Below are 13687 nucleotides of genomic sequence, written 5' to 3'. Positions count from 1 at the left end.
TGTGTATGTGTGTGTGTGTGTGTGTGTGTGTATGTGTGTGTGTGTGTGTGTGTGTGTGTGTGTGTGTGTGTGTGTGTGTGTGTATACCTGGTACAGTGGTGACCATGGTAACACCATAATTCACATCAGCCCTACACCATGGGCTATGGCTAAACAGTCCTATATGAGAATGGGTCATAGGTCACATCTGCCAGCTGACTCAGTTCTGACTTCTGTTGCAAAGTTCTTTCCCACGGTTCCGTTTTTATACAGGTCCATATCTATAAGGAACAGTTTGGCTATTATAGCGTTCAATCTTCTAGTAAGTCTAAGTTTCGGCAAAGACTTCTCATGTATATAAATCTGATTATTAAATAGATATGATTTGATGTAGAATAGAAATACTAGCTGTAATGACTTTTATGTAGTTTATATGTCTTATGTTTGTATGTTCTATGTCCATGAAGATTAGCTGCTTACAAATCTTGTATTTTAGCTAAATAAATGGACTTAATAAAAGTGAATTTATAAATGACAAATGCCCAAACAAGATTGTTGTTTCAAATGGCTTTATTCAATATATGCTGAACAAATATGATTCACATCAACTCGATGAAGTGGATATTGTTTTCATAATTACAGCTCTAAAGTTACGACAGGTGACGTCATAAGACAACTTCCGGTAGGTCACAACTTCCGGTGGGTTACAACTTCCGGTAGGTCACGCTGATTTATACTGTTAATTATCATCACCAGTGCAAACGTACATGAGCATGATGAATGGAAATTTGCTTACAATATTACAAATTTTACATTATTATCATTATTATTACAAAATATTACAATTACAAATGAACAAATGACGAATATACACATCACATTCCAAACGATAAGTATAAAAAATACAATGCTCATTGAAACCACAAACGTGGTTTAGTGACAGTTAAACATAGTAGGTAAAACAGTTCCTAATGTTGAGACGTCATTAGACTATTTCCGGTAGGTCACGCCGATGACGTCACATCCGCATTTTAGTTCACCTGGCGACCTGTAAAAGAATGTTTGTTAACTGATATATCATCCATGTTATTTACACAATTGAGCACTTGAAATTACTTTTATGTGTGATGCTCCCATCTAGTGACAAGAATAAGGGAAACTCGCCATGTGAATAGCGTTACATAAGAACATGCCCCCCTCCCCCTCACTATATACTCTGAGCTGGCAAAATGATAATACTAAGTTGATCTTTAATAAAGGAATGTAACCCTACCTTCTATACTAATAGAGACCTGTCTTGTTGGATGGGGGTCTCGCAATTGCCCTGCAGACAATCATCAATGGATATCACAATGCCCGCGCCGGCCCCCGGCTGGCCTGGGACTATTGGAACATAAGGAAAACAACGTAAGACAAACATGTCTTACCGTGTTGTATTACTACAGCCAGTAGGTACCCATCTGAGTAATGAGGCTGTACTGAAACGTGCTCGATGCACCAATTTTACGTCTCTTCCGAAAAACTAGCTACCGATTGAGCTACAGGGACATCTTTCAATTGAAAACACAACCATACAACTGTCCAAGAACATTGCAGACCAAGCATTGCATGCTGCGGACAGAATCGCTCGCAAGGAAAAGATGTTCAGATGACAAACGAAAAAACTCTACATTTTTAAGGACACATTTGTACAGATTGTACAGAAAGCTGCATGTCTTTTGTTGACATTTCAGGGTAGGTGTGTCTTTTCGACAATAGGAACTACGCGTGTATAAACAGTACCTAAAAGTCTACCCTGGGAAACCTGACTTGGGATCGGGCCGTTAGCCAGTTCCTTCGGCGGCCCGAGGCAGTCAGCCCGCCCGATCTAAATAAGCGCTCCGGGGGAGTCCTCGCCTGGGGGAGTTGACCGGCCCTTCAACCGGTCTCTCGTAGCGCTAATTTATATCGGCGGGCTTACTGCCTCGGGCCGCCGAAGGAACTGGCTAACGGCCCGATCCCAAGTCAGGTTTCCCACGGTACTAAACTCCAGAACAACGAGTGCTCTCTAACTAGCATGAAAGTCCATTTGTGCTGGTAAATGACATTATAAATCAGGACTAAACTTTACAAGACTAACACTTACGGTAAACAGAAATTGGGTCTATTCCGTGAACAAGGCTGACGGAGACAGCCGACAATTTTGGCGGTCTCACTAAATACCGAAAACAATCGAAAACAACCGAAAACAACTGAAGACAACCGAAAACAACCGAAGACAACCGAAAACAACCGAAAACAGCAATTTTGGTAAGTCCTAATTGTCAATATGCTAACTTATATGTTGGCCATGTTAAGTTGATAGGTGCTATCTTTTCTCGAGTAGAAAACACTACAGGAAAGAAACACAATGAACAATATACAAAACCGGATTGCTTCCACTATATCCCTGTCAAGATGAGGAATCTATTCCAAATAATGATAAGGTGTAACCTTACCTGTATCTACGGGATCTACGTCGACGAGCGGCGGGAGGTTGATGCCTGGGGGCGGCGGGAAGTTGAAGCCTGGGACCAGTGGGAATTTGAAGCCTGGGACCAGTGGGAATCTGATGCCTGGGACCAGTGGGAACCTGAAGAGCGGGCCGGCCTCGACCAGGTTGCGGTTGAGCAGCTCCGTCCCTATAGGAACATAACAACGTTAGAAAAGCACGTTTTACAGATAAGATATTGAAGGTTCACCTTGTAACATTGGGGATCAACCTCCACTAACTGACCAGTCTAACTGGTTCGGACCTTTTAGCCTAGTGGTTAGCGTGTTGAATTCTCAAGCCGTGCGGATTGGCATCGGCGTGAGTGCGAATCCCGCGGCCGGGAGCGGCGTACTCGCCCCTTTAGATATTTACAACCTCTCAGAAGATTACCTATCCTGGTAACTATACCATCGGGATCTCCCCGGTATCTCTACGGCACTGGGATTGATGCCCGCCCGCCCAGATTAATACGCGCGGGGGGTGGTTTTACGTGGTCGTACATTTAAGCTAAGAAGACAGTCTGACAGTCTACAAGTAACTTTAGAGGTAACGTTAACGTTACAGTGCAGGGTGTGATTCTTTGCTATGTTGTATCTATTTGTTAACAGCGTCAGAGCAAAATATACAAGACTCAAAATTGTTTGTACAGTATCGGAGTAGAGGCAAGTATTCTCTCATAAAATAAAACATGATAGTTTTGTAGATATTCATCGTAGGCAATACAATTTCTGTCTTGCTTGTAACTTCAGAATACATGTAATGCAAGGTTGGCGATTTACTAGAAAACGCTTGATTTCTGGTTTAGGAAACTGGTATAATTGACAAAGACTTTTGCTCCACAATTTTTAACTCACTTCAGTTCTTTACATTCAGAATTTGCAAAAGCACCTGCTACCACCTAGAATATTCTTAAAAACGTAGCTTACCTGTTTTTTCCTGAGGGTTTTCCTTGGTGATCTCGTCTTTCTCTTGACCATACAAGGGCAAGGCTTCCGATGAGTAGATGAATGTTGTGACGACCACAGTCAGGACGAGAATCGCGAACAGGGAGCACTTCATTTTCATACGTCTGTAGATATGATAGAAAAAAACTGTTACACATCATGAATTGCTCATTTGCGTCGATTTTTTTCCTTCTATCAAGTGCTGTGTTCAGGATTATCGTTGGAAGCCATTTTTTTCAAAAAGGTAAAAACAAAAGATGGCCCTGTGGTCGAGTAAGAATGGTTGGGGATAAAATTAGTGTAAACTGATGATTTCAGGCGATGTCATAGCCTGGTAATTATAACATCGGGAGCTGCCCGGTATCGCTACGGCACAGGGAGTGGTCCCGCCCGCCCGCCTTCCCAGATTAGCCCGCTCAAGGGTTAGGTTTACGGAGTTGATTAATTCGTAACTCGATATGCCAGCAAAAAAGAAAGGCTGACAGAAGCGGACCAAAGTAGCAGACAGGACCCGGTAAAACACCCCTAAGCCGACCTGTAGAGACTGGTGACCTGGCTAGCGAGTTCATAGACGTTTTTCTCGACGCCAGCACTGTCGAAACCGAGAACACAGAAGTTCTTTCTACACGGTTAACATCTCAGTTCCCACAAAACAAACCCTCCCCCCTTCAACTGTGCCGACTGGAGTCTTTTGTTTCTGGCGTTTTGACAGGGTAGGAAGATAAAGCGGGAGAAACGGATAACTAGATGAAAATTAAGTCATGAAAAGGAAAAAACAAAGATATAGAAGTTAAAAAATACGCACCTTGTTTGATTGTCTGTTGAGACGAAAACTCACGAGGTAGCTGCTGTCAGGTGAACAACTGGAGAGTAAAGAAATGGAGTTGGTCATCTCGTATATAAAGCCTTTAGCTTATGCAACTTTATTTTCTTTACGCTTACGAAACTTTATTTTCTTTAAGCTTATGAAATTTATAATCGTTAAGCTTACGCAAAATTGTTTTCTTAAGCTTACGCAACTTTATTTTCCTTAAGCTCTTGCAACATAATTTTCTTTAAGCTCATAATTATACAACTTAAGTTTCTTTCACAAAGACCAATCAGATTCCATATTACAATGATCGATATTACACAAGCTGTCCTACCCAATCAAAGAGAAGGACACATCACGGTTATGTTGCAAATGTGACGTAAGCTGTTGTTCTTTTATCTCGTTCTTTCTCTAACACACGTGCACACACACGTTTTGAAACATCTAAAACCACAGAACATACCCACCCAATACTACATCATTAGCTTGACGTATGCCACCTTGTGTAAGAATGTATTCTTAAGAGGCTTAAGGTATACGTAACTTGAAGATATGACCTTTGTTTCGAATCATCCCCTAGAAGTCCAAAAGAGGTTATACAATTTACTTCAGGTCAAGGGAAAATATTGTAATGTGGGTTGAGACCACTGCCGAAATGCAACGGTTTGAAACCCTTGCAAGTTTGAGCTTTTTTAAACAGTTTTCTTGTTACGTTTCGGGATAAGACCTTTGATAAAAATGTAAAACGAAACCAATTCGTCTCCGCCTAACACACGTGGACATACACGCGTTTTGAAACGTCTAAAACTACACACCCACAAATTTACGTCATTATCTTGAAGTATGCCACCTTGTGTAAGGAAGTATTCTTTGCTAGCCGAGAGTGGGAGAATTACTTATAAGAGGTTTAAGGCATACGTAACTTGAAGATATGACCTTTGTTTCGACTTACCACCCTAGAAGTAAAAAAAAGGTTACCTTTTACTTGAGGTAAAGAGGAAAATATTGTAAATGTGGGTTCAGAACGCTGTCGAAATGCAACGGATTAAGATCCTGGCAAGTTCAGGTTTTTAAACAGTTTTCTTGTTTCTTCAGTGATAAAACCTTTGTTATGAATGTAAAACAAACCAATCGGTTTGCGACCTACACACGTGCACACACACGCGGTTTGAAACGTCTAAAACTACAGGACATACCACCAAATTAACGTCATTAGCTTAAAGTATGGCCCCTTATGTAAGGAAGTATTCTTTGCAAGCCGAGAGTGGGAGAATTACTTAAAGAATTACTTGAAGATATGACCTTTGTTTCGACTTACCACCCTAGAAGTCCAAAAAGGTTACTATCTACCTAAGGTAAAGGGAAATTATTGTAAATGTGGGTTTAGACCACTGTTGAAATGCAACGGCTTGTGATCCTTGCAAGTTTGAGGTTTTTAAACAGTTTTTTCTTGTTGCGTTTCGGGATAAGACCATTGATAAAAATGTAAAACAAAACCAACTCGTTTACGACTAACACGCGTGTACACACACGCGTTTTGAAACGTCTAAAACTACGGAACACACCCACAAATTTACGTCATTATCTTGAAGTATGCCAACTTGTGTAAGGATGTATTCTTTGCAAGCTGAGAGTGGGAGACGGTATGACCTTTGTTTCGACTTACCACCCTAGAAGTCAAAAAAGGTTACCTTTGTACTTGAGGTAAATGGAAAATTATTGTAAATGTGGGTTGAGACCACTGCCGAAATGCAACGGTTTGAAATCCTTGCAAGTTTGAGTTTTTTAAACAGTTTTCTTGTTGCGTTTCGGGATAAGACCTTTGATAAAAATGTAAAACAAAACCAACTCGTCTCCGACTAACACATGTGTACATACACGTGGTTTGAAACGTCTAAAACTACAGATCACACCCACAAATTTACGTCATTAGCTTGAAGTATGCCACCTTATGTAAGGATGTATTCTTTGCAAGGCTCGAGTGCGATAATTACTAAATTGAAGATATGACCTTTGTTTCGACTTACCACCGTGCACCCTAGAAGTCCAAAGAAAGGTTACAATTTACCTTAGATGATGTGAAAATATTGTGGGTTGAGACCTCTGCCGAAATACAGCGATTTGAGATCCTTGTAAGTTTGAGTTTTTGCGTTTTGTCGCCTTCGCAGGATGCTTCGATGGTACTTGGTTCAACACTGTGTCGCACACCGGAAGACCTTATATGGCAAGACGTTCCAAAATTGTTGTACAGCCGTTGCCTTATATGGCAAGGGAGCAAGAAAACCAGGCAGGCTTGATTTGCATGACACATTGGAGGGCGACCGCATGTAACTGCTACAACTGTTCGGAAATATCATTGCATTGTGGTTTCGGACTTTGATATCCTGAAAAATGACCATATTACATCTATACCACAAGATTGCAGAGGAAAAAAAATGATTTCGTCAAGAAAACGACCGAAAATCGACATAAATGATACCATGTAGTGAGGTTAAAGCATTATGCACAATGGCGCATAGTACACACTACAACTTAGCTCAACTGGTAACGTCGTAGTACTTCGGATCCGGACGATCCGGGATCGAGTCCGTGCATGGATTTTTTTCTTTTTAGATATCAAATATCAAAAATATATATTAATATTATATTAATCTATCAATATCATATTTATGAATATCATATTTTTATTTTCTTTATTAATAAATACAAATTCTACTATTGTTATTTTTGAATATTCATTTAATATATACAAGGCCTTTGTCTTATGAACAGGACTTCATAGATTCCAAACCCGGCATTCGAATTTTTCTGTTCATTGTAATGGAAAATACCGTGCAGCGGCTCCTATGCGCGGTAAGATGATTCTTGCAAAACACTCGCCACTAAACTTCTATTCCCGATGTAAACAGAGGCTCTTGATGTTGTTTGCAAAACAGCGATCCTTTGTTACAGTTGCAAATGCTCCATTGTTCAGTATCGACTTCATTCAGACAACACGGACGTTGAAAGTGACGCCGCTCGGCACAAAAATATGGGAATTTTCATGAATTTTAGCAAAATTATCCAGGAAAATAAGGAAGAAATGTTGTAAATGCGGAAACCAGAATGATAGGGATGAGGTATCTGTTATTTGGTTTGAACACTTGTTTGGCATTTGGTAGTCATTTTAGATGGAACCTTAGCTGTTATTAACTTCTATTTCACTTAATTACCTTAGTGCTGATGATTCAATGGTGCTTTTTTAAATTGTATGTTTTATTGCGTGCTACGTACATAATTACATTGATAGCTTTTATAATGAGCCTATTGTACATTTTAGAAATAAATACAATTTGTAGGCCAAGACCAGCTTTTTCAAAAGCACTTAAGTTAAGTGCCGTAACTTCAAAATTGCTTTCCCCAATCTGCCTTTCTCTATTAAAACAGTACTCCTTTCCCAAAATGACAATTTTTCGTATAGACTCAACAGCCCTTGAGTGACTTTTTTTCGCAGATTTTACTTCAAGAAAAGGGAAAAGACAATTCAAATGCAAATTTTTAAAAAGGGAGATAGAGCTGTCCCCGGCAACTTTTTAAAAAGGGAGATAGAGCTGTCCCCGGCAACTACCGACCTGTATCACTGACCTGTATATCCTGCAAACTACTTGAACACATTATCCATAGTCATGTCATGAAACACTTAGAAAGTTTCAACATATTGACTGACTACCAACATGGATTCAGAGCAAAGCGATCCACAGAAACACAGCTTATATTGACAGCTCATGACATAGCTGGCGCACTGAACAGTAAAAAACAGGTAGATCTAGCAATTCTTGATTTTACTAAAGCTTTCGATAAAGTCCCACATAGCAGACTCATCACTAAACTAGAGCACTACGGAATTCAAGGCACCACACTAAATTGGTTGAAGGCTTTCTTGACCAATAGGGAACAGACGGTAGTGGTAGAAGGCAAGGCCTCAGCTCCAGTTAGAGTTGCGTCAGGCGTACCACAGGGAACTGTTCTGGGACCGTTACTCTTCCTCCTGTACATAAATGACTTACCAGACCAGCTTGATTCAAATGTTAGGTTATTTGCCGATGACTGCCTGTTATATATAGAGTTGTCCACACAGAGTGATTCACAGCTTTTGCAAGAAGATTTGAACAAACTCGAAGAATGGCAAAGCAGATGGCTAATGCAGTTTAATCCGGAAAAATGTTACATCATGCATATAACAAACAAACGAAACCCAATTGTAACCACCTACCAGTTCTGTGGACAGGCTCTAGCAACAGCAAAGAGCCACCCGTACCTAGGCGTTACATTAACAACGGGGCTAAAGTGGAACACCCATATCAACAAAGTAACAGACATTGGGAGTGATCAAACGTAATTTGTGGGCATGCCCAGCAAAGGTAAAATCACTTGCATACACGTCTCTAGTAAGACCAAACCTTGAATATGCTGCAACAGTTTGGGATCCATACACAAAGAAGGATATAGATAAACTCGAGAGGGTGCAGAACCAAGCTGCCAGATTCTGCACGAACAACTATGAAAGGGGCGCCAGTGTAACAAAAATGAAAGCAGACCTGCAATGGATGTCACTTGAGGACAGGAGAACAATGTCCAGACTTTGCATGATGTACAAGATGACTAATAAACTTGTGGACGTACCGACTGATAAGTATCTAATGCCAGCTCAGAAGAGGACCAGAAATAGTCATGCTTTTAAGTACCAGAGTTATCAGCCAAGGATTGACGTGTTCAAAAATTCGTATTTCCCGAGAACCATAGTAGAATGGAACTCGTTGTCATCAAGTACTGTAGGAGCTTCATCACTAAGTAGCTTTAAAGAACGGTTGCAGTCAGATATGCAAAGACTAGGTGTAACAGACCGTTCGGTGTAATATGACCAGCTGCTGCCGCGCCGCGTGCCTGCGAAGCTGGTGTGTTACGCCTGATGGCGGTTATACCGGCTATATAGATACAGATACAGATACAGATACACTCATAAACGTAGACAAAACGCCACCTTTTTTGAAAAGCACTTGTTTTAGAAGGTTTTCTTGTTGCCTTTCGGGATAAACGTTTGTTAAGCATGTAAAACAAAGCAGTTGGTTTGTGACTAACACACGTGCACACACACGTGGTTTGAAAAGTCTAAAACTACACACCCACACATTTACGTCAATAGCTTGAAGTATGCCACTTTATGTAAGGATGTATTCTTTGCAAGGCTCGTGTGCAATAATTACTAAATTGAAGATATGACCTTTGTTTCGACTTACTACCCCAGAAGTCCAAAGAAAGGTAACAATTTACCATAGGTAAAGGAAAATATTGTAAGTGGGGGTTGAGACCTCTGTCAAAATGTAACGGCTTGAAATCCTTGCAAGTTTGAGTTTTTTTACACAGTTTTCTTGTTTCTTTTCGGTAAAAGCCTTTGTTGTTAGAAATGTAAAACAAAACCAACTCGTTTCCGACTAATACACGTGCACACACACGCGTTTTGAAACGTCTAAAACTATAGAACACACCCACAAATTTACGTCATTAGTTTGAAGTATGCCACCTTGTGTAAGGATGTATTCTTTGCAAGCCGAGAGTGGGAGAAGGTATGACCTTTGTTTCGACTTACCACCCTAGAAGTCAAAAAAGGTTACCTTTTACTTGAGGTAAATGGAAAATATTGTAAATGTGGGTTTAGACCTCTGTCGAAATGCAACGGATTAAGATCCTGGCAAGTTTAGGTTTTCAAACAGTTTTCTTGTTTCTTCTGTGATTAAAACCTTTGTAATGAATGTAAAACATAGCAATCGGTTTGCGACCTACACACGTGCACACACACGCGTTTTGAAACGTCTAAAACTACACACACCCACGAATTTACGTCATTATCTTGAAGTATGCCACCTTGTGTAAGGAAGTATTCTTTGCTAGCCGAGAGTGAGAGAATTACTTAGGTATACGCAACTTGAAGATATGACCTTTGTTTCGACTTACCACCCTAGAAGTCCAAACAAATGTTACATTTTACCTTAGGTGATGTGAAAATATTATAAGTGTGGTTTGAGACAGTCGACAAGCAACGGTTTAAGATCCTTGCAAGCTTGAGTTTTTTAAAACCGTTTTCTTGTTCCTTTTCGGGATAAAACATTAGTTGAGACTGTAAAACACAAACCAATCGGTTTGCGACCTACACACGTGCACACACACGTTTTGAAACGTCTAAAGCTACAGAACACACCCATCCATATACGTCATTAGCTCGAAGTATGGCCCGCTTGTGTAAGGATGTATTCTTTGCTAGCCGAGAGTGGGAGAATTGCATATAAGAGGCTTAAGGAATACGTAACTTGAAGATATGACATTTGTTTCGAATCATCCCCTAGAAGTCCAAAAAGAGGCTATACAATTTACTTTAGGTCAAGGGAAAATACTGTACATGTAGTTGAGCCCACTGCCGAAATGCAGAGGTTTGAGATCCTTTCATGTTTGAGCTTTTTTAAACAGTTTTCTTGTTGCGTTTCGGGATAAGACCTTTGATAAAGATGCAAAACAAAACCAACTCGTTTCCGACTAACACACGTGCACATACACGTGGATTGAAACGTCTAAAATTACAGAACACACCCACAAATTTACGTCATTAGCTTGAAGTATGCCACCTTATGTAAGGATGTATTCTTTGCAAGGCTCGAGTGCGATAATTACTAAATTGAAGATATGACCTTTGTTTCGACTTACCATCGTGTACCCTAGAAGTCCAAAGAAACGTTAAAATTTACCTAGATGATGTGAAAATATTGTGGATTGAGACCTCTGCCAAAATACAACGGTTTGAAATCCTTGCAAGTTTGAGTTTTTTAAACAGTTTTCTTGTTGCATTTCGGGATGAATCGGTCTGCGACTAACACACGTGCACACACACGCGTTTTAAAAAGTCAAGAGCCACAGAACATACCCACCCATTTACATCACTAGCTTAACGTATGCCACATTGTGTAAGGAAGTATTCTTTGCTAGCCGAGAGTGGGACAATTACATATAAGAGGCTTAAGGTATACGTAACTTGAAGATATGACCTTTGTTTCGACTTATCACCCTAGAAGTAAAAAAAGGTTACGTTTTACTTGATGATGTGAAAATATTGTAAGTATGGGCCGAGACCTCTTCCGAAATGGAACTGTTTGAAATCCTTGCAAGTTTGAAGTTTTGAAAACAGTTTTCTTGTTGCTTTTCGGGATAAAACGTTTGTCAAGTATGTAAAACAAACCTATCGGTTTGCGACCTACACACGTGCACATACACGCGATTTGAAATGTCTAAAACTACAGAAAATACCCACAAATTTACGTCATTAGCTTGAAGTATGGCCCGCTTGTGTAAGGAAGTATTCTTTGCTAGCCGAGAGTGGGAGAATTACTTCTAAGAGGCTTAACTTTAGGTATACGTAACTTGAAGATATGACCTTTGTTTCAACTTACCACCCTAGATGTCCCAAAAAGGTTACAATCTATCTTGGGTGAGGTGGTAATGTTGTAAGTCTGGGTTGAAACCTCTGTCAAAATGCAGAGGTTTGAGATCCGTGCAATTTTGAGTTTTTTAAACAGTTTTCTTGTTGCATTTCGGGATGAATCGGTTTGCGACTAACACACGTGCACACACACGCGTTTTAAAAAGTCAAGAGCCACAGAATATACCCACCCATTTACATCACTAGCTTAACGTATGCCACATTGTGTAAGGAAGTATTCTTTGCTAGCCGAGAGTGGGACAATTACATATAAGAGGCTTAAGGTATACGTAACTTGAAGATATGACCTTTGTTTCGACTTATCACCCTAGAAGTAAAAAAAGGTTACGTTTTACTTGATGATGTGAAAATATTGTAAGTATGGGCCGAGACCTCTTCCGAAATGGAACTGTTTGAAATCCTTGCAAGTTTGAAGTTTTGAAAACAGTTTTCTTGTTGCTTTTCGGGATAAAACGTTTGTCAAGTATGTAAAACAAACCTATCGGTTTGCGACCTACACACGTGCACATACACGCGATTTGAAATGTCTAAAACTACAGAAAATACCCACAAATTTACGTCATTAGCTTGAAGTATGGCCCGCTTGTGTAAGGAAGTATTCTTTGCTAGCCGAGAGTGGGAGAATTACTTCTAAGAGGCTTAACTTTAGGTATACGTAACTTGAAGATATGACCTTTGTTTCAACTTACCACCCTAGATGTCCCAAAAAGGTTACAATCTATCTTGGGTGAGGTGGTAATGTTGTTAGTCTGGGTTGAAACCTCTGTCAAAATGCAGAGGTTTGAGATCCTTGCAATTTTGAGTTTTTTAAACAGTTTTCTTGTTGCCTTTCGGGATGAATCGGGTTGCGACTAACACACGTGCACAGACATGCGTTTTGAAATGTCTAAAACTACAGAAAATACCCACAAATTTACGTCATTAGCTTGAAGTATGGTCCGCTTGTGTAAGGAAGTATTCTTTGCTAGCCGAGAGTGGGAGAATTACTTATAAGAGGCTTTACTTAAGGTATACGTAACTTGAAGATATGACCTTTGTTTCGACTTACCACCCTAGAAGTCCAAAGAAAGGTTACAATTTACCTTAGATGATGTGAAAATATTGTTGGTTGAGACCTCTGCCGAAATGCAACGGTTGGAGATTCTTGCAAGTTTGAGTTTTTTTAACAGTTTTCTTGATGCTTTTCGGGACAAAACGTTAGTTGAGAATGTAAAACAAACCAATCTGTGACTAATACACGTGCACACACACGCGGTTTGAAACGTCTAAAACTACAGAACATATCCACCCATTTACATCATTAGCTTGAAGTATGGCCGCTTGTGAAATGATGTATCCTTTGCTAGCAGAGAGTGGGAGAATTGCATATAAGAGGCTTAAGGTATACGTAACTTGAAGATATGACCTTTGTTTCGAATCATCCCCTAGAAGTCAAAAAAGAGGTTATACAATTTACTTTAGATCAAGGGAAAATATTGTACATGTAGTTGAGCCCACTGCCGAAATGCAACGGTTTGAGATCCTTGCAAGTTTGAGTTTTTTAAACAGTTTTCTTGTTGCGTTTCGGGATAAGACCTTTGATAAAAATGTAAAACAAAACCAGCTCGTTTCCGACTAACACATGTGTACACACACGTGGTTTGAAAAGTCTAAAACTACACACCCACAAATTTACGTCATTAGCTTGAAGTATGCCACCTTATGTAAGGATGTATTCTTTACAAGGCTCGAGTGCGATAATTACTAAATTGAAGATATGACCTTTGTTTCGACTTACCATCGTGTACCCTAGAAGTCCAAAGAAAGCTTACAATTTACCTTAGATGATGTGAAAATATTGTGGGTTGAGACCTCTGCCGAAATACAACGATTTGAGATCCTTGCAAGTTTGCGTTTTTTTTAAAGAAAGTTTTCTT

At 39.8% G+C, this 13687-nt stretch overlaps 1 long non-coding RNA gene across 1 annotated transcript; it reads right to left on the bottom strand.

Annotated features, from left to right (window-relative positions):
- Positions 1–531: 531 nt before the first annotated feature.
- LOC136425684 (uncharacterized) lies at positions 532–2764 on the bottom strand. The gene is made up of 3 exons (XR_010754104.1): positions 2457–2764; positions 1253–1362; positions 532–1027 (listed from the first exon to the last, which is right to left on the bottom strand). It is a non-coding gene; the product is annotated as an uncharacterized lncRNA (long non-coding RNA).
- Between the last annotated feature and the right edge of the window lie 10923 nt (positions 2765–13687).

Source organism: Branchiostoma lanceolatum, chromosome 19, assembly GCF_035083965.1.
Source record: "Branchiostoma lanceolatum isolate klBraLanc5 chromosome 19, klBraLanc5.hap2, whole genome shotgun sequence".
NCBI classification, from domain to species: domain Eukaryota; kingdom Metazoa; phylum Chordata; class Leptocardii; order Amphioxiformes; family Branchiostomatidae; genus Branchiostoma; species Branchiostoma lanceolatum.
Note: the sequence above shows the minus strand (reverse complement) of the source record. Positions and strands in the feature narration are given on the sequence as shown.